Raw genomic sequence first — 26601 nt, 5'->3', positions numbered from 1 at the left:
TAATTAACAGGCATATGTCTCTGCTCCTATCACACCTATATGTGTGTATGTGTATAAATACATATAAGTGTGTGTGTATATATACCCCTATACAGAAGTTCAGATGTTATGCCTGCCTCCAAAGACGCCCAAAAAATGCCCACAAAAACGCCTGCGCCAAAAAAAACACCCAGGTGTGTTGTTGCAGGTGTTTTTGATTTTATGTTGATTTTATGTTGCATTTTATGCCCACAAAAACGCCAGCTACAAAAACGCCCAGGTGTGTTTTTGCAGCAGGCATTTTTTTGGGGGGTCTTTGGAAGCAGGCAAAACATCTGAAATTCTGTATAGGGGTATATATACACACACACACTTATATGTATTTATACACATACACACATATAGGTGTTATAGGAGCGGAGACATATGCCTGTTAATTATTTAATTAGCGCAAGCATAGGTTTCTGCTACTTTCACACCTATATATGTGTATGTGTATATATACATACATGTGTGTGTGTATATATACCCCTACACAGAAGTTCTGATGTTATGCCTGCCTCCAAAGATGCCCAAAAAATGCACAAAAAAATGCCAGCTACAAAAACGCCCAGGTGTGTTTTTGCAGCAGGAGTTTTTTTTGGGCATTTTTTGGGGGTCTTTGGAGGCAGGCAAAACATCTGAAATTCTGTATAGGGGTATATATACACACACACTATTATGTATTTATACACATACACACATATAGGTGTTATAGGAGCGGAGACATATACCTGTTAATTATTTAATTAGCGCAAGCATAGGTTTCTGCTACTTTCACACCTATATATGTGTATGTGTATATATATACATACATGTGTGTGTGTATATATACCCCTACACAGAAGTTCGGATGTCATGCCTGACTCCAAACATGTCCTCAAAAAAGCCCTATAAACGCCTGCAACAAAAAGCCGGGTGACAGGGGAGAAGCCACCATCCTGTTCTATAAGTGTTCTAAGAGAAACGATCTTTTCTCTATAGCGGTCACCCTGACATGGAAGGGTTTTGTCACCCTGCCATAGCAGTCAGAGTCAGTTAACCCTACACTACACTACGGTCCCCTTACACTTAACACTTTCCCTACAGAAACTAGATTATTAAATCTAACTATAGTGGAAAATAGTACCCTAACTACACTAGATATCCCTTTCCTCACTAATAATTGCTAAATGACACTTTGAAGCAGAAGTAACAGAACTGCTTCCACTCTCTTCCACATCCCTGTATTAAAATGGTAGAGATTTGGTGGGGCTAGCTTATATACTGGGGGGCGTATTCACTAATGATTGGCCTCTGGACCCCCTAGTCACTCCAATCACATTCCTAGCATTCTCCTGCCCCCTCAATTGGCTTTTACTGATGGTTCTGGTCCAATCACGGGCTTTTAAAGCCCAGTTCCTGTCCCATTGCATTTTGGCCGGTTCTGGTTGCCAAATTCCGAACTTTTTCAGCAAAAAGTTTGGAATTCGGCCGAATTTCGAACAGTCAATGTTCGATCATCCCTAATAGTACCATCTACTACTGTAATCATGAAATCCAAAAAATGGATTTCAGATGGACTATACTCATATTCCAAGGAGATACCCCTATCATTGGCATTTAATTCTTGCATGAACAGCTTCAAAGACGCAGCATCACCATCCCAAAGGTCATCAAAACTAGCTGGGATCTAGGGCAGCTATCGATGACATCCTCCTCCCACTTGGCCATGAACAGGTTGGCCATGCTGGGCGCAAATTTAGCGCCCATGGTCACTCCCCTATTCTGCAAGAAGAAAGAGCCACCGTGCCAGAAGTAATTGTGACCCATAGAAAACTCTAAAAGTGTTAGAATGAAGTCACACTGAATCCTGGATAGAGTGCCCAATCTCAGGTACTGAGATACAGCCTCCAAACCCTGTTGGTGGGATATGATAGTGTAAAGTGACGACACATCTGTCGTCACCCATAGATAGCCTTCCTTCCAATCCAACCCACTCAGTTCATTCAAGACCTGAGTAGAGTCCCATCAGGTCGCGGCTACATCTGTTGCTGATATCAGGGATTCATTGAATCCCCCCGTCCTATGGTACCCAACTCTCAACCCTTTGTGTCCAGTGGGTGGACCCATCGGGGTAGAGGAAGAGGTAGGCGTAGAGGTAGGGGTAAAAATGGTGGTCGCCCAAAATCACAAGGGGAACATCAGCCCATTGCTACCTATAATTGCTTTGATCAGCTGGAAGATGATGAGGATTATTGGTATATTGTGCAGCATCCGGGTGGACAGGGTTATCAGAACAATGGAGGTAGAGGTGCCTTTTATGGACCACCCTCTAGGGGGCAGCCCCCCTATGCTTCACCTAGGAGGGATGCTCCCGATAGGGATCGACAATATCCTGAACCACCAAACAGATGGGATTTTCCGTTGGCCACTCCCAGGAGCAAAAGACCAAAAGACCTAAAAGAGGGTCCAGAGGGGAGAGGAGGGTCCGCGCAAAAAAGGCAGTGGAGATAAGGGATTCTGGGATCTTTAATTTGAGCAGTGTTTCTCTTTCTAATGAGGAGAAGAACGTGCTAAATTTAGGTCTCAAGTTTGCCCCCCCCCCAAAACCTCTTGATAAGTTCACCACCTTCATCGATGTGCACAAATTTGTGCGCAAGATGAACATCAAGAGATACATGCTCTCCAAACCCCTGAGGACTGATTCTATCCCAGCATCTGTTGTACAACACACTTCTCTATCCAATTCCTCACTCTTTAATCCTCCTGGCCCAGTAGCACCTGCTGTCTCTGTCTTTAGAGATCTGATAGTTAGGGATTTGGACCGAATCCAGATTAAAGAAAGGAGAATGGAGTTTAGTTTCTCCAAAGGTCTGAAATCTCTACGGGACAGGAAAGACATAGTGGTGCGTCCAGCAGATAAGGGAGGAGGAATTGTAGTGTTGGATGTCGCAGATTATAAAGCTGAAATGGATAGAATTACTTCCGATCGTGATACCTACCTTCCACTCCCTAAAGATCCAACAACTGATTATAAAAAACAACTAATGATATTGGTGGATAAGGGCTATGGAGATAACCTTCTGACTAAAAAGGAAAGAGCATATCTGGTACCATCTGCTCCCAGGGTTCCTGTCCTCTATTACCTGCTGAAGGTTCACAAGAATCCCCTATGTCCGCCAGGTCGGCCGGTCATAAGTGGGATCGATTCTGTGACCTCTAGGACAGGTAAATATGTGGACTTTTTCCTGCAACCCCTGGTGGGTCAGACTCCCTCTTACCTGAAGGACTCTACTCAGGTCTTGAATGAACTGAGTGGGTTGGATTGGAAGGAAGGCTATCTATGGGTGACGGCAGATGTGTCGTCACTTTACACTTTACACATCATATACCACCAACAGGGTTTGGAGGCTTTATCTCACTACCTGAGATTGGGCACTCTATCCAGGATTCAGTGTGACTTCATTCTAACACTCTTAGAGTTTTCTATGGGTCACAATTACTTCTGGCACGGTGGCTCTTTCTTCTTGCAGAATAGGGGAGTGGTCATGGGCGCTAAATTTGCGCCCAGCATGGCCAACCTGTTCATGGCCAAGTGGGAGGAGGATGTCATCAATAGCTGCCCTAGATCCCAGCTAGTTTTCTGGAGGGGGTATATTGATGACATCCTCCTCCTTTGGGATGGTGATGCTGCGTCTTTGAAGCTGTTCATGCAAGAATTAAATGCCAATGATAGGGGTATCTCCTTGGAATATGAGTATAGTCCATCTGAAATCCATTTTTTGGATCTCATGATTAGAGTAGTAGATGGTACTATCACAACGTCTACATATTTCAAGGAGACCGACAGAAACGGCTTCATTGATGTTCGAAGTTGCCACCACCCCAATTGGTTACAACCTGTCCCTTTCAGACAATTTCTTAGGCTTAAAAGAAATTGTACCAAGCATGAGGTGTTTCTGCAGGAGGCAGAGATCCTCAAAAAGCATTTTGCTGAGAAAGGATATCCCATGGCGGATCTGGATTCTGCATTAGCACTTACAGATTCAAGGCCTAGGAATTATCTACTAAGATCTAAGCAGAGGTCTCAGAATGACTCCTATAAATGTGCGTTTCTCTCCTCTTTTTCCACTCAACATTTTTCAGTGAAACGCATATTGCAGAGACATTGGCATGTACTGAAGGGGGACGATGTGTTGGGTCCAGTGTTACCATCTCGTCCTCAAGTCATTTTTAGAGGACTTCCTCCCCTTAGGTTACTTGTTGCCCCTAATGTCATTGATCCTCCCAAGAATGTGTCCTTCTTTCATGACAGAGGTGGATTTTATTGTTGTAGGTATTGTGCTATCTGCAAGATCAATAAAGATAAAAGGAGGAAAATTGATTCTTTTGAATCAAATGCTACCCAGCAATGTTTTGAGATCAAACCGTTCATAATGTGCACCACTACACATGTGGTGTACCTTTTGCGATGCCCTTGTGGTCTGGACTACATAGGCTGCACTATAAGGAAGCTGCGTGTCAGGCTTAATGAACACGTGGCGAATATTATCAAGGGATTCCCCAAACACAGCGTTTCTCGCCATTAGGATCAGTGTCATGGTAGGGATCCCACTGGCACCATCTTTATGGGCATTGACAGGTACACCAGTAGTTGGAGAGGCAGTAATCAAACTAGAGGTGTATCTCAATTAGAAACCCAGTGGATCTATAGGGTTAAATCCTATAGTCCTTATGGTATGAATATAGACTGGGATATCAACCCCTTTATAAACAATTCCTAGTTATCCACAGCAAGCAGTTTTCATGGTTTCTTGGCTTTTTTATTAATATATAGAGCCTTGTATTGTATGTGTTTTTATATATTTTTGTATTTTAAAACACTTTTAGTGGGGCATCTTAATTGTATGCTTTTAACTTAAATTATTTATTATTTTTCATTATGCATTTTTTAATTCTTTCCTGTGGGCGTTTCTGGTGGAATGTGTGGAAGCACTGATATTTTATCAGCAGGTTTTTTATTAAGGCAATTTGAATAGGGAGTGGTTTTCCTTTTCTTTGTCATTTTAATCTCAATGATTTTCTCCATCTAGGTTTTTATTGCTCTTTTTTCCATTTTCGAGTAGTCTCACTCATGGCGCTGCACATCGGTAGCAACCTCCTCTGCTTTTTCCTCTTTTTTTGCAGTGGGGTTTGCTTGTCTCGTGTGCAGCGCTGTGTGTTGTCCAATAAGTGCACTGTGCATTACTGATTAGTTCCTGATGGCGCCTCGGGATTGGTTCCTGAAGGAAGCCTGGCCCCGTCAGTGCACTTCCTCTTAGTGTGGTTTGCATCTATTAGGGGGGAGGAGCAGGCTGGAATGCATGCCGCCCCTCCTCTTCCGCTCTACTGGGCCATTTAATGAAGGGGATTGACGGCGATTAGCCACGCCCCCTGATGACGACAATCTTTGTTGAAACCGGTAGGGGACCGGCAACGATCGCAGTGTCTGCATCTCCCCAATGCTTATTTGATTCCAGTTAGAAGCAAGATAGCTGAGCGGCTGCAGCTACCACACAATCCATCCATGATTCCTCCACAGGATTGATCCTTGATGCCCGAATTGTCTGTTTAAAATGTGAGTGTGTTTTTTGCTCTATACCTAATAAAGTTCATAGTGTAACATACTACACCCTGAGGATTTGTCCTTTTTCATTTCTATGACATCCGGGTTGTTATCTTTTTCTGTGAGAGGAAATACATTTTAAGATCATTAAGGCTATAACCTGTTGGAGAAGACCCTTTCATCTGTGTATCCATTGGGGGTCATAAGGATTTCCTGTAAGGCGTGCTGAGATCCCATGTAATGGGGATCATTCAACTCTGGTAAGAGGCCACACTTATTCGTGTTTGGTGGAGGCTTTATCTCTATAATTACCACCTGGTCTGTGGGAATTCCTCTTGGACTCCTTGTTTCTATATGGACTTTCATTACTAAGTGATTTATGGAATTACATATAGTTTGTATGGACTCACCTTTATTTTAAGCTTTTGCTGAGATTGAGATTACTGTGTCAAGCGCTGTATACCTTGTTTTTATTACACCCCGTACAAACTCTCCAAATTTTCACCCCCTCGTTCTGACCAATGTTGGAGACAATGTGGACAGGTGGGAAATTTAACCCATATTATGTAGGAATGCCCATGTCTAACAGGATACTGCAAGCTTATCTTTCAAATGATTTCCTCCTTAACAGGGATTATACAGATCCCTCCATGGGTCTGGCCCTACTCAATCTTGGGATCGATAAATTTCCATTATGTATGAGACAAGTTGTATGTCATGTATTATTAGCGGCACACCACAACATACTAGTCAATTGGGGCACTCAAAATTCACTTAAGATATCAGACGTTAGATTAGCGGTTAATCGCAATCACCTGTTTGAACGCCTACTAGCAATTAATTGGGGCTCATGTGTAGCCTTCAATAACAGATGGAAGATGTGGACTGACTTTAGAGTGTAACAAAACTGACTGATAACTTCATTTTCTACTAGAGGTTGGCGCTTTGTTAAGATGGGGCCTGGTCGGGAGGCCGCTGTTCCCTCCCCTCTTGTACAGTTAGTACCCGTTGGGGGTGCAGGAGGGGAGGGGATGACGGAGAAACAACCAGTGCACCGTCTCCCGCTTCAACGAGATATTATCTTCTTTTGTGTCTAAGAGGCTCTTCTACCACGTTCCTCATATTAACAATAGATTTTGATATTTTTTCTGACTGTCTGGAGTTACTGTATTGCATTTGATAACCATATCCTGTGTATTTTTGTTTTATTTGTACATATTGCACAATATTGAAATTGTCATGTTTTTTGTGTTTGTTTATGCAAAACCAAATAAAAATGTATTGTTTGAAAAAATTCTTAGTCAGCTTAGCTCTTCAATAGTGGTAAGATTAGCAGTGACAGCAGCCAGAGAGTATTAATTCTTTTGTTTTACAGGGATCCCTGAGTTTGATGTTTTATTCTAGTGTTAGAGTAGCTTCAAACAAAATCTGGATCCCTTGTTTCTCTAATCATCACATTTATTAATGTACCTCCTGCTTTACAAAGATAATATTTATTATTAAAACTTTCAATTAACTAAGGTGGTGGAGCCATTAGCTACAGAAAGAAAAAGAGGTAAGCAATTCACATATTTTTTTACTTTTTCAATTGTTTAGTGCCCCCTCCAGAAAAGGTTTTATATCTGGCTTTGACAACAATGGTCTTCTCAAGAGGCTTCCTTTTCGAAAGCAGGATGCATTCACTATTTTCACGATTGTATGTGATTGGCTCATTTTTATCATTTAAAATAATGTTTTCAATGCATGCATTTATCAACAAGATTAGTTGAATTTACTTTATGTTATTCCTTGTTCACTATATAATTGATTGCTGTGGTATACATTGTTAAAGTCAACTGTTAATTTTGAAAAAAATATAACAGGTTTTTTATATTTACCTAGTTTCTAAAGGGGAAAAAAATGTAACGTTCTACCATGAGTTAATTGAGAATAGCAGAAAACAGGTCCGACCCCAAGTGATAAAATGACCTTTCATGAAGACTTGCAAAAGTTAAAGTATATGTACAGTTAAAATTTGTTTTGTAGTTTTGGAGAAAATGGTTCTTATTGCTGTCTGTGTCCCTGCTGAGAGTGGAGTTCTGCCCAATTTCATCAGAGCCTGAGGAGACAGGGCCCCAGATATGTGTCATCCATATGCTTGCCTATTGCCGCTGGTGGTTATTAGAGGCCTTTTTAGAGTTTCATTTGTTGGTCAGTAGAGTTACATGTCTATATAATGGTTCACTTTTTTATATTTGTGGGTATATATTTATGGTATATGTTTAATAAATGATAAAATGTGCTTCACAAGGCTAGTGTGCATTGTTTTTTCTGTTTTGTTTGCAACATTAGATTACCCTATTTGTATAAGAGCTGCCGAACAAGGTGACATTTGGAAACTGAAGAGTAATGACAGTAGAAGAGAGTATAATTTTGGTAGAGATATAGGTCCACTTGATCTTGCTTGAAGCAGGATATCGTAGAATATTTGTTATGTTTGCAAATGTAAGTATGTGAGCTCTGCTTCCATTATGGTTATATTCCTCTTTTACCAGCCAACAAAATCATATGTAGGAGACTTTGTATGCTTTTAGCGCTTCCAGTAAAGTTAAAAATGGTCACTTTCATGATCTGTAGGAGTCAGTGATATGCTAGATACTTTATCTCTCATTGCTCACATTGCAAAGTCACAGCCACAGAAGAGAACAAGATCACCTAGAATCACATTACCGTGTACACAGATCAATGTCTGTGAAGAATGTGGCTTGTTTGACCTTCATAAAACAAAAAATCTAAGGTTGCGAGCAACACAGTATTAATTCAAATGCAAGTTATAGCATTAATCAACCATTTTTTTTTTTAAATTCATTGTTTAAACATTAATTGGTTTGATATGCTTTTTAGTTTTTTTTTTTACATTACCTGTATTGAATCCTTGTTTTACAAAATAACTTTTATTCCAGGGTGCTTCGATGACACAAAGTGGGTCATTTGTTTGCTTATGTAAAGGCAAGAGATGACCAGCGCTATGGAGTGTGCGGTGAAGCGTGAGAGACTGACAGGTGTAAGCAGCCAACAACCAAACCCCAAAAGGGGTCAGGATATGTGTAAAGTGCAAAGAGAGGTTGTAAACGGCGCTACCTTTGTGCAATTAAAAGAGATAAAGTGCATACATTCACTGTTAAAGAATTATAAAAAGGGAGTGTCCCATAAAATTGAAAAAATATATGTGCTATATATCAAGTGGGTTCAGGTCATAAAAGATCAAGATGTCCTAGTCTGTGATAAAATAAAACCCAAAAAGTGCTGAAGTGCAATAAATAAATTTAATACCATAGACAGTGTTTTTATTGTGATGTACAAATAATAAAAATCAATCCAGTGTAGAAATAAAATCAGATGTTAGTGATATTTCGGGCACTGTTTATTGCTGAAAGTGCACCATGCCCGCAGAAAAACAAATCAGTGAAGTGAAAGTGATAAAGGTTACTGGGGAAAAAATCCCTAAAAATAAAAAGGAAATAATGAAATGAAAATGCCAGCTGCAATCACCCGTGTGACCACTAGGTGTCGCGCTGTAAATACAACCTGCCCTGCACGGAAGCTTTAGGCAAGGATGGATCTCCAGGGGTCCCCCTCCACAGTCAAAGCACCAGTTGGCGTGTTTCCATATGGAGAGAAAGAAGAGGGGAGCCTCATGAAGTATCAGATCGTATAAATAAAGAAGAAAACGTAGCATCCACTCACTGTGTGAAACCGTGATAGCTGCCTCGGATCAGTAGTACTCGCCAGGAAGCTTCCGCGTTCCACGGCGGTGGAATCTCAAAACCGGAAGTGACGCTGTGACGCAATGGACCCGCCCAAAATGCAAGTTATAGCATTAATCAACCATTTTTTTTTTAAATTCATTGTTTAAACATTAATTGGTTTGATATGCTTTTTAGTTTTTTTTTTTTACATTACCTGTATTGAATCCTTGTTTTACAAAATAACTTTTATTCCAGGGTGCTTCGATGACACAAAGTGGGTCATTTGTTTGCTTACTTGTCTTCCTATACCTTAGGGCAATAAGACATTAATTTAAGTAATGTAGCCCAGTCTTTACCACCTAAGAAGCTTTCATTACTTTAAGGATAGGATTATGTTAGTCGAACAGGGTGGTTCCACAGCTTTCAACCCTCCCATCCTGTTCTTGAATAATTGAAATCTGCCTTCTATGGTGATTGGATTAGGGTGTCCATGCTACCAATATGAATATACAGGTGCATCTCATAAAATTAGAATATCATCAAAAAGTTAATTTATTTCAGTAATTCTATTCAAAAAGTGAAATTCACATATTTTATATAGATGCATCACACACAGAGTGATATATTTTAAGCATTTCTTTATTTTAATTTTGATGATTATGGCTTACAGCTAGTGAAAGCCTAAGATTAATATCTCAGAAAATTTGAATATAACATACAGTACTTCAAAAAAGTGAGTAAACCCCTCACATTTTTGTAAATATTTTATTATATCTTTTCATGTGACAACACTGAAGAAATGACACTTTGCTACAATGTAAAGTAGTGAGTGTACAGCTTGTATAACAGTGTAAATGTGCTGTCCCCTCAAAATAACTCAAAACACAGCCATTAATGTCTAAACCGCTGGCAACAAAAGTGAGTACACCCCTAAGTGGAAATGTCCAAATTGGGCCAAAGTGTCAATATTTTTTGTGGCCACTATTATTTTCCAGCACTGCCTTAACCCTCTTGGGCATGGAGTTCACCAGAGCTTTCTCCACTGGAGTCTTCTACTCCTCCATACCGACATCACAGAGCTGGTAGATGTTAGATACCTTGTGCTCTTCCACTTTCCATTTGAGAATGCCCCACAGATGCTCAATAGGGTTTATGTCTAGAGACATGCTTGGCCAGTCCATCATCTTTATGAAAATGAAATAAAATCAGCGCAATTAACCACTTTACCACTAGAGGATTTTGCTGTCTTACGTCTGGGCCACTTTTTGCGATTCCGCGCTGTGCGACTTTAACTGACAATTGCGCGGTCGTGCGATGCCATACCCAAATGAAATTGACGTCCTTTTTTTCCCACAAACAGAGCTTTCTTTTGGTGGTATTTGATCACCTGTACGATTTTTACTTTTTGCGCTATAAACAAAAAAAGAGCGTAAATTTTGAAAAAAACAACAATATTTTTCACATTTTTTTATATGAAATTCCCCCCAAAAAAAATTTTTTTAAATTTTTGGCCAACTTGTTTTCTGCTACCTATGTTTGGTAAAAAAATTCACAATAAGCGTATTTTGATTGGTTTGCGCAAAAGTTATTGCGTTTACTAACAAAGGGAAAGATTTCTGTCATTTTTGGTGGGGTTTTTTTAACGCGCAATGGCGGCGATCTGCGATTTTTTTTGCGGGACTGCGACATTGCGGCGGACTGATCGGACCCTTGACTGACATTTTTGACACTTTTGGGGGTACCAGTGACATTACTGCAGTAATCAGTTCTATATATATGCACTGTTACTGTAAAAATGACACTGGCAGGGAAGGGGTTAATTTTATTGGAGAGGGAGGGGTTAATGTATACCTGGTGCTTACTGACGTGTGTGGGGGGAGGTGACTGAGTGACACAAGGACAGATCCAGGGTTCAGCTATGCTGAACCCTGCAATCTGACCCTGCCTGTCACTTAGGAGATCCGCCCACTTGTGTTTACACAAGTAGGCGGATCTCCACACTAGATCCCCGACGATCGGGGAAGAGCGGCGGCGATCGCCGCTGCTCCTCCCCTGGCCCGACTCCCGCTGTGACTGAATACAGCGGGAGCGAACCTAAGGGGAGTAAGCAGCAATTATTATTTGGTATTTTAATTCTCTTATTTATTCGTTTTCACGTGATAAATGCTTGATTATATAATTATTTATTTCACGTATGAATTATTTATACGGTGTCACTGTATTCAATTTTTGGCGCAGCATTATTTATGTTTTATAGTCCATCATCTTTACCCTCAGCTTCTTTAGCAAGACAGTGGTCTTCTTGGAGGTGTGTTTGGGGTCGTTATCACGTTGGAATACTGCCCTGCGGCCCAGTTTCTGAAGGGAGGTGATCATGCTCTGCTTCAGTATGTCACAGAACATGTTGGCATCCATGGTTCCCTCAATTAACTGTAGCTCCCCAGTGCCGACAGCACTCATGCAGCCCCAGACCATGACACTCCCACCACCATACTTTACTGTAGGCAAGACACACTTGTCTTTGCACTCCTCACCTGGTTGCCGCCACACATGCTTGACACCATCTGAACCAAATATGTTTATCTTGGTCTCATCAGACCACAGGACATGGTTCCAGTAAATCATGTCCTTGGTCTGCTTGTCTTCAGCAAACTGTTCCCCATTTATACCTGAGACTTTGTAACACTAACAAGTCACATGACACGGGAGAGGGGAAATGGCTAATTGAGCCCAATTTGGGCATTTTCGCTTAGGGGTGTACTCATTTTTGTTGCCAGCGGTTTAGACATTAATGACTGTGTGTTGAGTTATTTTGAGGGGACAGCAAATTTACACTGTTATACAAGCTGTGCACTCACTACTTTACATTGTAGCAAAGTGTAATTTCTTCAGTGTTGTCACATGAAAAGATATAAAAAAAATATTTACAAAAATGTGAGGGGTGTACTCTCTTTTGTGAGATACTGTAAGACCAGTTTAAAAAAGGATTTTTAATAAAAAAAACATTGGCTTACTGAAAAGCATGTCCATGTACAGTATAGTATGCACACAATCCTTGGTTGGGCTCCTTTTGCACTAATTATTGCATCAATGGGGCATAGCATGGAGGCAATCAGCTTGAGTTAAGGGGGTTATGGAAGCCCAGGTTTCTTTGATAGTGGTGAGTTTGCTGGCCAGTAATGCACAGTGATACCATAATGACAGTTAGGAGGGGTAGAAGGGGACAAGGCAAGGAGGCTGATCCTGGGCTGGAGCACCCCAATAGATACGCCCCGTTGTGTGATGTTGGGGAAACCAGTCAGGGACCAGTATTGCTGGAGCAGAGTGACGCCCCTAGCTGCCAGGGGAAGAACTCCTCCAGTGAGGCCGGGAGAAAGGGAAAGGAAAGACAGGTGCTGGTGGTAGGGGACTCAATTATTAGACGGACAGACAGTGTAATCTGTGACAAAGACCGTGTGCGCTGAACAGTCTGTTGTTTGCTGGGCGCTCGGGTTCGGCACATCGCGGATCGGGTGAACAGATTATTGGGTGGGGCTGGGGAAGACCCAGCTGTCATGGTACACGTGGGTACCAATGACATAGGCAGAGGAAGATGGAGAGTCCTAAACTATTTCAGGGACTTAGGCGCTAAGTTGTGGACTAGGACCTCCAAGGTAGTATTTTCCGAAATACTACCTGTACCTTGAGCCACACCAGAGAGGCAGCAGGAGATTAGGGAAGTTAACGAGTGGCTGAGGAGCTGGTGTAGTAAGGAGGGTTTCGGGATCCTGGAGAACTGGGCCGACTTCTCAGTCGGCCACCGGCTCTTTGGTAGGGACGGATTGCACCTAAATGGGGAGGGTACAGCCGTATTGGGTGAGAGGATGGCCACAAAGTTAGAGGGGCTTTTAAACTAGGTGACGGGGGGGAGGGTACAGATGTAGAATTAGCCAGTGGAAAGCAAGTTTCAGAGGGCAGAAATGGGGGCATTAGCGGTAGGGTGTTCGGAGCTCCTATACCCAGGGTGGGTATGGGGAAAAATCAAGAGAGCAGCCTAATAACAACAAATGAGGATATATGTAACCGATCAAAATTAAGAGGTTTGTATACCAATGCCAGAAGCCTGGCCAACAAGATGGGAGAGCTGGAGCTGCTGATGTTTGAGGAGGACTTAGATTTTGTGGGGATAACTGAGACTTGGTTTGACAGCTCTCATGACTGGATGGCGACCATTCAGGGGTATTCCCTTTATCGCAGGGATAGAGAAGGTAAAAAAGGGGGAGAGGTATGTCTGTATATTAAGAACAGTATACAGGTAAATATGAGGGCTGATATTAATAATGGAGCTATGGATGAGGCAGAATCCCTATGGGTAGAGCTTCAAAGGGAAGGCACGGTGGGGAAGGTAATATTGGGCGTATGCTATAGGCCCCCCAACCAGAGGGAGGAGGGTGAGGCGAACCTCATGTTACAGATAGGATTGGCAGCAAGGATGGGAAATGTCATTATAATGGGGGACTTTAATTATCCAGATATAGACTGGGCAGAAGGAACCGCACACTCAGCCAAGGCTAGGCAATTCCTAAATGTTTTGCAGGACAATTTCATGGGTCAGATGGTGAATGCACCGACAAGAAACAATGCGGTACTTGACCTACTGATTACCAACAATACAGACCTGCTCACGGATATAGAAATACGGGACAACTTAGGAAACAGTGACCATAGGTCAATTGGTTTCAGTATTAATTACAGTAATAGGAAACACCAGGGTAATATAAGGACACTGAATTTCAAAAGAGCCAATTTCCCTAAACTGCGCTCGCTGCTAGAAAATATCAAATGGGATAGAACCCTGGGAACAAAGAACACGGAGGAAAAATGGGAGTGCTTCAAGAGCATACTTAACAGGGGGATTGGCCAGTGCATTCCAAAGGGAAATAAATTTAAAAGAGCAAAACTAAACCCTGGGTGGCTAAACTCCAACATAAAAATGTATATTAGTGCTAAAGAAAAGGCCTTCAAGAAATACAAGACTGAGGGGTCATTGGCAGCATTTAAGCATTACAAAGAGTGCAATAAGAAATGTAAAGATGAAATCAGGGCGGCTAAAATAGAACACGAGAGACATATAGCGGAGGAGAGTAAAAAGAACCCCAAGAAGTTCTTTAAGTATATAAACAGTAGGAAAGTGAGGCCAGAACACATTGGCCCCATAAAAGATGATAAAGGAAATATGGCCACTGAGGACAGGGAAAAGGCGGAAGTGTTAAATAATTTCTTCTCTTCAGGCTTCACAAAAGAATCGGGGGGCTACACGAACCTTGCTTGTAAGGCCGAACTAAATAATACACCCCAGGAAGTGCCGTCATGGCTAACAGAAGATAGACTTAGAGCTAAACTAGAGAAACTTAACATAAATAAATCCCCGGGACTGGATGCCTTGCACCCGAGGGTTCTTAATGAGCTCAGCCAGGTGATTGCCAGACCATTATTCTTGATCTTTAAGGATAGTTTACAGATGGGTATGGTGCCAGCTGATTGGAAAAAAGCCAACGTGGTATCAATATTTAAAAAGGGGCCGAGATATATCCCGGGTAACTATAGGCCGGTCAGCCTAACTTCAGTAGTCTGCAAAATTTTGGAGGGGATGTTAAGGGACCACATACAAGACGTTAGTAATGAAAACGGTATTATAAGTAGAAATCAGCATGGATTCATGAAAAATCGTTCGTGCCAAACCAATCTATTAACCTTCTACGATGAAGTGAGCTGCCACCTAGATAAAGGTAAGCCTGTGGATGTGGTGTATCTGGACTTTGAAAAGGCCTTTGACACCGTTCCCCACAAACGCTTACTGTACAAACTAAGGAAGGTAGGTATGGACCATAAGGTGAGTACCTGGATAGAGAACTGGCTCCAGGGGAGAGTACAGAGGGTGGTGATTAATGGGGAGTACTCGGATTGGGCGGGTGTGGAAAGTGGGGTCCCCCAGGGTTCTGTCCTGGGACCAATCCTGTTTAATTTATTCATAAATGATCTAGAGGAGGGGATATCGAGTACAATCTCAGTATTTGCAGATGATACTAAACTGGGCTTGCCAATATCTTCTATGCAGGATGTGGAAACCTTGCAAGCGGACCTGAACAAAATAACGGGGTGGGCAACTACATGGCAGATGAGATTTAATGTTGAAAAATGTAAAGTAATGCACTTGGGGGCCAGAAACCAGAAAGCAAGCTACTCACTAGGGGGGGAACCTCTGGGTAAGTCTAGGATGGAAAAGGACTTGGGGGTACTGGTAGACAACAAGCTTGGCAGTGGCATGCAATGCCAAGCCGCCGCAAGCAAAGCCAACAGAATACTGGGATGTATAAAAAAGGGGATTCACTCCAGAAATAAAGAGATTATTCTCCCACTCTACAAGACTCTGGTCCGGCCACATCTGGAGTATGCTGTCCAGTTCTGGGCACCGGTCCTCAGGAAGGATGTGCTGGAACTGGAGAAAGTCCAGAGAAGGGCAACAAAAATAATTAGGGGAATGGAGGACATCAGCTATGAGGAAAGACTACAAGCACTGAACCTATTCTCTCTGGAGAAGAGACGATTGAGGGGGGATATGATATCAATGTACAAATACTGTACTGGTGACCCGAGCATAAGGAACAAACTATTCAAAGAAAGGAGATACAATAAGACACGTGGCCACTCACTAAAACTAGAGGAAAGGCGGTTTAACCTTAAAGTGCGTAAGGGGTTCTTCACTGTAAGAGAGGTAAGGATGTGGAATTCTCTTCCACAAGCAGTCGTATCAGCAGGTAGCATTGATAGTTTCAAAAAACTATTAGATGGACACCTTAAAGACCACAACATACAGGGGTACACAATGTACGGTTAAAAGCGGACACACACACACACATCATAGGTTGAACTGGATGGACTGATGTCTTTTTTCAACCTCACTAACTATTTAACTATGTATAATCATTAAACCAGGTATTGTTTTTTTTGGCAGTGTAGGCAGGGGCTAAGTCCTGCTGGAAAATGAAATCAGTATCTCCATAAGGCGAGCCCGCAGAGGGAAGCATTAAGTACTCTAGAATTTCCTGGTAAAGGGCTTCGCTGACTTTGGACTTGATAAAACACAGTGGAACAACACCAGCAGATGACATGGCTCCCTAAATCCTCACAGACTGTGGAAAATTTTGCTTTTCATTTGGATATCAAGGTCTGGAACAGTATAGAGGCACAGAATCCAAGTTGCATGAGGTCCAGTGTGAGGTTTCCACAGTCAGTGATGATTTGGGGAGTAGAGTAGCACTAAGGACATTTGTGTATTTATATCTGAGCACCAAAAGTCACTGTTTATTCTGAATTTTAACCTATTATTGTCTGTGATTTATTTATATATTTATTTTAATCTAACACTGATGCACTTTATACTACTGAAAGTTGATGTTTTATAAGATGGATTTCTTTTTTTTAAATCACAGTTGATTGGGTACTAATATATTTAATAATTATCGCAGCAAGCGCTGTATTTGGTCCTTCAGACCAATCACTCACAATTACATATCATATATATTGTATTCCAAGAGGGCTCAGTAAAATCTTTTTGTGTTGCTGAGAATGTAGCACATCAAAGGGTTAAAACTAGGTGACATTCTATAAATAATGTAATGTTGTTATCCAAAAAACTTGAATGCTTCGGGTATGTGAAAGGTCCCATTTAACTAAGACTTATCCTGTGATTTATCAAAGAAGAGATTGTCCATATATACAGTTTAATAGGGACCATTGAGAAAACATACACCATATTACCAAAAGTATTGGGACATCTGCCTTTACACGCACATGAACTTTAATGGCTTCCCAGTTTTATTCCGTAGGGTTCAATGTTGATTTGGCCCACCCTTTGCATCTATAACAGCTTCAACTCTTCTGGAAAGGCTGTCCACAAGGTTTAGGAGTGTGTCTATGTCAATGTCTGACCATACTTGCAGAAATGCATTTGTGAGGTCAGGCACTGATGTTGAACGAGAAGGCCTGGCTCGCAGTCTCCGCTCTAATTCATCCTAAAAGTGTTCTATAAGATTGAGTAGGGCAGTGTGTGGTGTTAGCAGAGCTGTGAACATGTCAGTCAGCAGAGCAGTGGACTGTATCAGTAAAGCAGTGGAGGGTGTCAGTAGGACAGTAATTGTTATCAGTGGGGCAGTGGATTGTGTCAGTCAGTAGAACAGTGGAAGGTGTCAGTAGAGCAGTGGATGTGCCAATATGGCAGAAGTTGGTATGAGTAGGGCAGTGTATTGTGTCAGTTAGTAGAGCAGTGAATGGTGTTAGTAGAGCAGTGGACATGTCAGTTAGTAGGGCAGTGGACAGTGTGAGTGGGGCAGTGGATTGTTCCAGTCATTGGGGCAATGGAAGGTGTCATTAGAGCAGAAGTTGGTAACAGTGGGGCAGTAAATTGTGTCAGTCAGTAGAACAGTGGACATATAAATAGATCAGTGGATGGTGTCAGTTAGTAGAGCAGTGGAAGGTGTCAGTAGAGCAGTAAACAATGTCAGTGGAACAGGACAGGGCTGATGGGAGCCCCTCATAATGGGCACAGCAGGTGTACAGACCCAGGAACTCAGCACGAGGATGGTGGGAGCCCCTCATATTGGGCACAGTAAGTGTACAGACCTGGGAACTCATCACAGGGATGATGTGAATCCCTCATAATGGGAACAGCAGGTATACTGACCCAGGAAATCAGCACATGGATAGTGGGAACCCCCCATAATGGGCACAGCAGTTGCACAGTCCTGGGATCTCAGCACAGGGAGGGTGGGGACCTCAGCAGGTGTATAGACTGCTAGACAGAAGGGGCAGTAGTTACTAGAAACTGATTGGTTGTATTTTCCTGCCTGCAGCCACTGACTGTTGGTGGAAGGGAGAGAAAAATACAGCCCAGTTTCAGTAAATGCTCCCCTAGTTTCAGCAGTAACCAGCATAATACACAGAGGCTAGTGGGCAGCAGATTGACCTGTAGGCATTGTTATCCATGGGTGGTGATTGGTAAGATCACCAGCAGAAGAAACATTAAGACAGCCAACACACTGACCGCCCCGGTCCCGCATAGCACTGATATCAACTCCAGTAACAGCATGTGTACATTAATATCATGACACTGATTACTCACTCGCAGCCTCTGTTTCCAACCTGCCATGCCATGACATATGCCATGTACCCAGGGGAGGTAATGGAACAATTGCAGGGAGCTCTGGGTTACCGGGAGGACCATGGGAGATAGGTGATCTGAGTGCTGTTGTCATCCTGAGGTTAAAGTCCCAGAAAGCCGAGGAACTGTTTACTGTGCCATATAAGATATGGGGGCAGGCCTGATGTGTACAGGGAGCTCCGTTTGTAGAGCAGTAAACTGGATGAATCTGTTAAAATTTAAAGGCTGGGGAGTTAGTTGTGTGTATAGGGCAACATTTAGAAGCACCATTCGGCTGTATTTTCCTCCACTTCCAGCAGCTAAATGTTGGCAGTTCTAGTGAACTCCATCCCCGCCACCCCTCCTGCAGCATGGGGAGGACATCGCCCCTCTCAATGCAGTGCCAGGGGCATGTGCCCCCCCCCCCCTCTTTCCCTCCCTGGTTTTGGCCCTGACTGTAACTACTCTGGGGGTGGTGATCAGGATGTCATTTATGAAACCTGGTATACTACTGTGGTGCTTGGATTGATCACAGTGATCACATGGTACAGGGACACTGTGATTGGCCCTGGTAACATGTGATAGCTGGGACCAATCACAGAGCTCAAACAGTAATAAAAACAATGACAGCATAGTTTACTACTACTCATGTGCACGCTGCGATTGGTCACCGCGATCACATCGTACCACGGCCATTCACATCGGCTTGATACAATGATTGCTGATTGGCTGTGTCCAGTGGACACAGTGGGTCACAAATCTTAGAAACATAATTATAGGGCTGTCATTTAGGCTTGAGTCTAAATCGATAAGCTGCCAGAAGATGCTACAAATTTACAATGTTACAATCTTATCACTGGCAAATAGAAGACTGAGGAAGTGCTTCCTCCTGCAGCAGATTGACCATATCATTTCAGCCTAGGCAAAGTCACTTTCCTGAAGCTCAGTGATGGCTTTTTAATGATAAAATATACAGCTTGTATGAAAAGTTATATTGTTGCTGTATAAGGACATGTCAGGAATTATGTATGCAGACTGCAAAGGCACAGAGGAGTCTGCTTTAATAAATTCCCTACAAAATACTAATACTATTTCACATTTTCACCTAATAAAATATTTATTTTGGTTAATACATACAGTGGGTATAGGGATCCAGGGAAGGTCCGTGTTGTACCAACTCCTGACTTGTGCCTGTCCACAACTTTATCCTGGAGATCTTTTGACAGTGCCTTGCCACCCATAGTTGATTGTTTGCTTCAGTTGCCCTACCAGGGACTGAAATGCTCCAGGAAAGCTCTTTTCATGCTGAGCTAATCAAAATGACCACAGGAGATCACAGTTGACCTGATCGAGTTTACAAGCCATTTTTAGGAGGGGGTGATCTTTTTTCCAACTCAGTGGTTCTGTTTTAATTTAAAAAAAAAACTTCTTCTCACATGTTGGTGTTATATCTTTCCCTTGAATGTTATAATTTGCACTATAAATACAGCTGTCTAAAACAAAAACTATGTTTGTCTTCATTTTAAGCTGCAAAGCAACAACATATGATTTTTTTAAAGGAGGGGAGTGATTCTTTTTATCTTGCTAAATATTATTAGTCTTATAATAATTATTATATTATTTTTGTAATCAAATAGTAATCTTATTTGATTACAAGAATGTCACCTTTTTAGGTAAAATGGAATCACGGAAAAATTAAATTAGGTTATTAATTTCTTTAATATTAAATGTAATATATACATACAGTATTGACTTTATGAATGTGACCAGACAAGAAATAGATTGTGTGATAAATGCTTCAAGATTCTTCCATTAAAGCAGTAAACTGCTGGCAGGGATATGGACAAACAAGCTTTTACAGACATATTTTGTAGCCCTGCCTAGTAATCCAATAATATGAGGACACATCAGTAGTAATAATTGCATGGCAGAATCCTTATTTTAAATTTAGACCCTTTTTATACCATACCGTTTTTCCATTTTATTCTATTGCAATAAGATGTCAATCAGTTGTTACAAAATTCCCTTACCCCTATTTTTTATTGCTGCAAAGTGTGCTATTCCTAAGTACTGAAGACGATAGGCAGAACCAACACAGAATGAATAATTTGATAAGAGGAGTTCAACAGTACAGGAGCACTATCCAATCCAATAAACCTTTCTTCCTAAGACCCCTAATGGACACACCTGAAGTCTTCTTTTTAACATGAAGGTCCCTAACTAACATTTGTTTCCTAGAAGCTCTGATAAGCCAATGACTTTCTTTTTTTTCAAATATCAGCTTTTATTCAGGAACTTTAAAGGTATAAACAGACAACTACACAAAGCTTTCTCAATGTTGCATACTTTTCCATCTTAATATACACTGTAACTTTTTCTTTTGTTATACCTTCAAGTTCCCTTCTTTTTTCTTTCCTTTTTTCCTTCCCTCCCACCCTCCCGCCCAAAATAAATACAGCAACAGAGAAAAAAAAAAAAAAAAAACTCAATAAAAATTAATATGATCCTTTGTACAGAGATGGTGTTCCTTTAATTCTCTCATTTTCTGTCTTTATTTATTTCACATATATTGTTTCCCTTCTTCCGACCCTATGAAATCATTCCATGCCTTCCAGGTTTTCTCATATTTTCCCTGCCTGTTTTGTGTTGTGGCGATTAGTTCTTCTAATCTCCTGTTATCTTCTATCCTATTTATCCACTCTGTTATCGATGGGGGTTGTGTTTTTTTCCAGTTACCCGAAATACCTGCCTTGGCCGCATTTACTAGATGTGGGATCAACGATCTCTCATATTTAATTGCTGGTATATCTGAGATATTCAGCAGAAAAAAGGATGGGCTCTCTTCTATTTCATATTCTACTACTTTCTGTACTACAGATCTCACTACTGCCCAGTATGTTTTTATCTTAGAACAGGACCAAAAAATATGATATAGTGTGCCCACTTCCTTTCATACATACATCCAACATAAGTTAGATTGATTTGGGGACCATTTTTGTAATTTCTTGGGTGTGATGTACCATCTTGTTATAAGTTTGTAGTTCATCTCTTGCATTTTAGTGCATTTGACTGGGCCAAAGGTAAACCTTAATATCCTCTGGATCTGTTCTTTTGTCAAATTGCAATTCAGATCTCCCTCCCACTTTCTCACCCAGGATAACTCCGGTTGGTCCTCTGGGTTTGTCAATAATCCATATGCTCTGGATAGAGTACGTGTTAGGTTCCCTGATTGTACGCAGGTCTGCTCGAATTTAGTTAACACCCTATCAAACTCCTCTGGTTTCGGTATAGATACAAGGTAATGATGTAATTGGATAGCCTGCCAAAATGGTAAATTATATGGGCCTTCCTCCTCCATCAGTTTAGTCACCGAGGGCCACTTCTTTTGTATTAAAAAGCCAATGACTTTCAACACATTCCAATTTCCTACACTCCACCACTTATTTCTCCTCTTCTCACCCTGTGGTGCTCCTATTCTATTCCAAGGTTTGTAAAAAATACATGTTCTAGATTTTGTTGCTTCCTTGTTAATGAAGGCATGCTTCTAAATGCATCAAGATTCATGTCAACTTATATATGTTATAACAATTTCTCTGACTCTAATAAACCTTTAATAGCAAAAAAAATAATTTTTACTCTAAAAGCATTTCTGTGATGTAAGCTGCCTGCTTTATATATATATATATATATATATATATATATATATATATTGTGACAGGAAGTCAGGTAAATCTGGGAATGTAGTCACTGAGAGGAGACACATTCCCACCTGCTTTGAAAGTTCACTTATACTATAGGGTGTTGGCTGCAGAGAGAGCCAGCAGGAAGTTGAAAACCATTCAGCTGTTCAGAATGAGGAGATCAAGGCCTCTATAATTTGTCCAGAGAAAATCTATTGAGTGCTGCCTCCTGTCGCTGTGTGAGCTGGGAAGAGGAGGACAGACATACGTGTACCTCCCGACGCCGTGTGGGCATGGGAGAAGGACTGCTGCCGCCTGTCGCCGTGTGGGCTGGGAGAGGGGGACAGTCGGATGTGTGCCTCCCGACAAGCTGGTGAGCATGGGAGAAGACCCCCTAAAGCGATGTGAAGCTAAGGAGGGTAACCACGAGTGAAGACGTCTCAAAGGTGAGAAGACAAAGTGTTCCATGTGAAGAGTGTGAAGAGTAAAGGGACCTGTTAAATGAACTGTGTTCAATATGAAGAATCTGAAGAGTAAACGATCCTGTTATAAATGAACATGTGCTGTGTGAAAGAAAACAAAGGGACATGTTCAATGGACAATGTTTGTGCTGTGTGAAAAGCAAACAAATGGACATTTGAGTGTCTGCTGCAGGATCAGCAGTGTCGGCCCAACAGTAGGTTGGAAAGACTTCTTAGGTAGGTTCCAGCGTGAGAAGGTAGCCGCCCACAGAGGCAAGGATTTATTTTATCTTTTATTTTATTTTGGCTGTTTTGATGCTTGCAATTGTGTTAAGTAAATTGCATGAATAAATCAGTCTTGTTTTCAACCTCTAATCGGCTATCTCTCTGTGAAAACGCACCCCCAAAGGGGTCATCCACGCCTACCACCGAGCTAATCCCTCACATATGGTGGAGGTATGCAGTGGGCAGAAGCGAAGATCCCTGCAAGGAAGTGCAAATGTTTGATGAACTTTATCTGGTGCATGAGATTGCACAATCTATGTGTGCAGGAGAGAAGATCCTGACAGAAAAAAAAAAAAAAAAAGTGTTTTAAAGAGACAGCGGTCTCAAAATTATTTGATGAACTTTGTTGTGTCTGGTGCAAGTGACTGCACAAACTGTGTGTGCAGGAAAAGAGATCTTGCAAGAGAGAGAAAAACTACATGTGTTAAAGAGACAGTGGTCTGAAAATTTTTTGCTGGACTGTGAAAAAATTTGTGGAGTTATTGAAGATGGGGCGGTCCAAACGCCTGAAAAATGCAAAGATAGATGAAATGAGAGACCGGATTCTATCGATGGAGGGGATGTTACCGTCTGAACCAGCCCCATCCATGCCTAAAGAGAGTCTACTAAAGAGGAAGGTTGTTGTCCCTAGCAACACTGATGAAACTGCTATGGAGACGCAGTGTGCTCAGATGAAAAGTAAACCCAAAATGGGGGAGATGCTGAAACAACGGAGCTTTGCAGCTCAACAAAAGGCTCATCAAGAGAGCATGGCAGGCTGGAAACAGAGACGCCAGCAGCCAATGGAGGCCATCGGTTTGGAGGAAACAGAGTATGTGTGCAGGGCTGAGTTGGATGCCTTGCAACGGAAAATGGAAGAAAAGGAACAAGCCTTGGAATTGCTTAAAATGGAGCATAGAAACTTGCAGGAAATGAATGAACTACTCAAGTCTCATGTGTTACAGTGGGAAGAATCCACTGCTCTTCTTTTGGTCGAGTTGCAAAAATGTCAAGACACTATAAAGGAGAAAGATACCATCCTCATGGAAAAGGAAATTGAAATTCAGACTTTGCAGAAGCAAAGTATGTGTGAAATGTTGGAGTTGCGTAATCAGCTGGAAAAAAGTCTTCAGTGTTTGGAAGTTACAAAAATAGACCTGCAGGAGTCGCAGGAACAGAATGTTGCTCTGAAAGCGACATTGTCTCTCAGCGACAACGAGAAAAGTGAAAGAGAGGCTAAATTACTGAGTACTGTGTATGAGCTCACCACTTTGAGCAATGTGGTAGATGAATTACGTGCAGACTGTGAAAGTTGGAAAGGTGAAGCCCAACGTTTCCAGCAGCAGTTAAAGGAGAAAGAAGCCTGTGTGGCAGAATTACGGTCTCATTCCCAGAAGCTAGCCAATGAGGTGAAAGCTCTTATGCAGGGAAAAGGAGATTGTGAACATAAGAGGGAAAAAGTAGAGGCACAGCTTCTGGAATCGCAAGTCAAGGTGTCAGAAGGTGACCGATTGTGTGCTAAGCTGTCAGAGAAGGCAAACCGACTGCAGGTTGAGCTGGACAATGTTACAAATCAGCTTTCTCAAGCAGACAGCAAATCTAGAGAAATTGCGGAAGATTTTTCTATCTTGGAATCGCAGCTGCAAGACACGCAGGAACTCTTACAGGAGGAGAGGTGTCAAAGGCTGAGTTTTAGCACAAAGCTCAAACAAATGGAAGATGAGAAAAATGGCTTCCTGGAACAATTAAAAGAGGAGGAGGAAGCAAAGAAAAACCTATCAGAGCAAGTCGCAACATTGCAAGCTCAGATAGCGGATATGAAAAAACGCATGGAAGAAAGCGTTGGTTCATTACAGTGTGTTGAAGATGTGAAAAAGAAGTTTGATCAGATGCTTGGTGAAGAGAAGCCTGTGTCTGCAAAATATGCTGAAGAACGCGCCCGTGCAGAAACGGAGGTGCGTGATAACGAGAGCAAAGCCCTGTTCTTGGCTCACTCTTTGGAGGAAGCTCTAGAGTGTAAGGCTGAACTAGAAAGTGTTGACAAACAGCTGCGTACAGAAATGGAAGAATTGGTCAGCTCCAAGGATGATGTTGTGAAAAGAGTTCAGGAGCTAGAAAAGTCTAAGCGAGCCTTAGAACAGCAAGTAGAAGAGATGAAGATTCCGTTGCAGGAACTGGAAGAGGAATTCCAGGCAACAGAGGATCTGTCCCAAAGAGGGGATAGTGTGCCTGATGCAGTTTTTAAAAGGATCAGAGTTTTGGGGTCTGTCCTGAGTGAGCCTCAGAAATGTGATGACATGTGGCTTGAATCACCCCTTTGGAATAAACCGTTCCTTCAAAAACTTCAAGCATTGGAAAATGTATCATTAGAACTTCAGCAAACAAAGGAGCTGAGTAAGAAATGTGGTGATTTCTCAGTTCAGGCTGAAAACCTAGTGGGGAAAACTAAAGCTGTTGGTGAAAACGTGAAGCAAATGAATAAGTGCCTTTCGGGGAGTGTTTCCAGAGTGGAACTGGTGAAAGACGGGTGGCAGAAGTTTGATCGTGATCTTGAGATGCATTCCATGTGGAATTCAGATAGAGAAAAAGAACTAGGTGACCTTGAGCGGTCAAATAGTTCAGCAGAAAGTGCATTGAAGAAACCTGTAAAAGAATGTGTTGCAGTTCCATGCTTCTTCACTGATGCAGAGAGGAGGTCTATAATGGATACCACCCAGATCGCTGGGTTCAACTGTGTTGTTGCCTTTGACCCATATGTTGGTGGAAGGAAAGTTGATGATGTTCTGGTTGGCTACTTCTGTGAAGAGTTTGGCAAGAAATATAAACTGAATATCAAATCAAATAGTAGGCCTTTACTGCGACTCGCTCAGGAGGGCGAAAAGTTTAAGAAGTTGATGAGTGCAAATGCTTCAGATCTGCCTATGAATATGAAATGTTTGAATGATATTGATATCTCTGGGAAAAGGAACAGGGGTCACTTTGAAGAAATGTGTGACAGCCTGTTGTCTCAATTGGAAAATCCTCTGCACAGCATCTTAGAGCAAGCAAAGCTCAAGAAGGAAGATCATTCCCTTTTACAACAAAAAGTCAATGATTGTGTACAGCTGTATGGAGAGGCAACTCAAGTCACAGAGGGATGTCAAGAGTCCCTACTTGGAACAAAGCTTAGTGAAGCAAAGGTTCTCAAAGTTTTGTGGAAAACATTTATGGATTGCAGAGAGAGGCGTCTTAAGAATGTTGAAGACATTAAGACTAGCCCAATTGAGTTGCCTATGGATCACGGTCCTCCGTGGTGGATTGGACAGACGGTTATGAGGGACAAGCTGTCTGACATTTATGAGAAAGCTGTCAATGAAGATGACAGAAACGAGAAGGAGCAAAATGATGCCAAAAATGCAGTTGAAGAATGTGTATATGAGATTAGAGACAAACTGTGTGGCATTTATGAGAAATCTGTCAATGAAGATGACAAAACAGTTTCATCCGGAAGCTTGAGGATAATAGGAGGCTTATCAGTGAGTCAGCAGTGCCTGACACATGCGTGCCTGGAAATATGTGTCCCAACCCTAGGGTTGAAACAAGAGGGGGGGGTATGTGACAGGAAGTCAGGTAAATCTGGGAATGTAGTCACTGAGAGGAGACACATTCCCACCTGCTTTGAAAGTTCACTTATACTATAGGGTGT

General features: G+C 41.8%; 1 long non-coding RNA gene across 1 annotated transcript in view; it reads right to left on the bottom strand.

Annotated features, from left to right (window-relative positions):
• LOC309545286 overlaps positions 1-26601 on the bottom strand; it is a 137778-nt gene that overhangs the window by 319 nt on the left and 110858 nt on the right. The gene's annotated exons all lie outside the window — the stretch shown is intronic.

The sequence above is a fragment of the Pelophylax lessonae genome (assembly GCF_965119305.1).
Source record: "Pelophylax lessonae genome assembly, chromosome: 2".
NCBI lineage: Eukaryota > Metazoa > Chordata > Amphibia > Anura > Ranidae > Pelophylax > Pelophylax lessonae.
The sequence above is the reverse complement of the archived record's forward strand: the minus strand, read 5'-3'. Positions and strand labels throughout refer to the sequence as shown.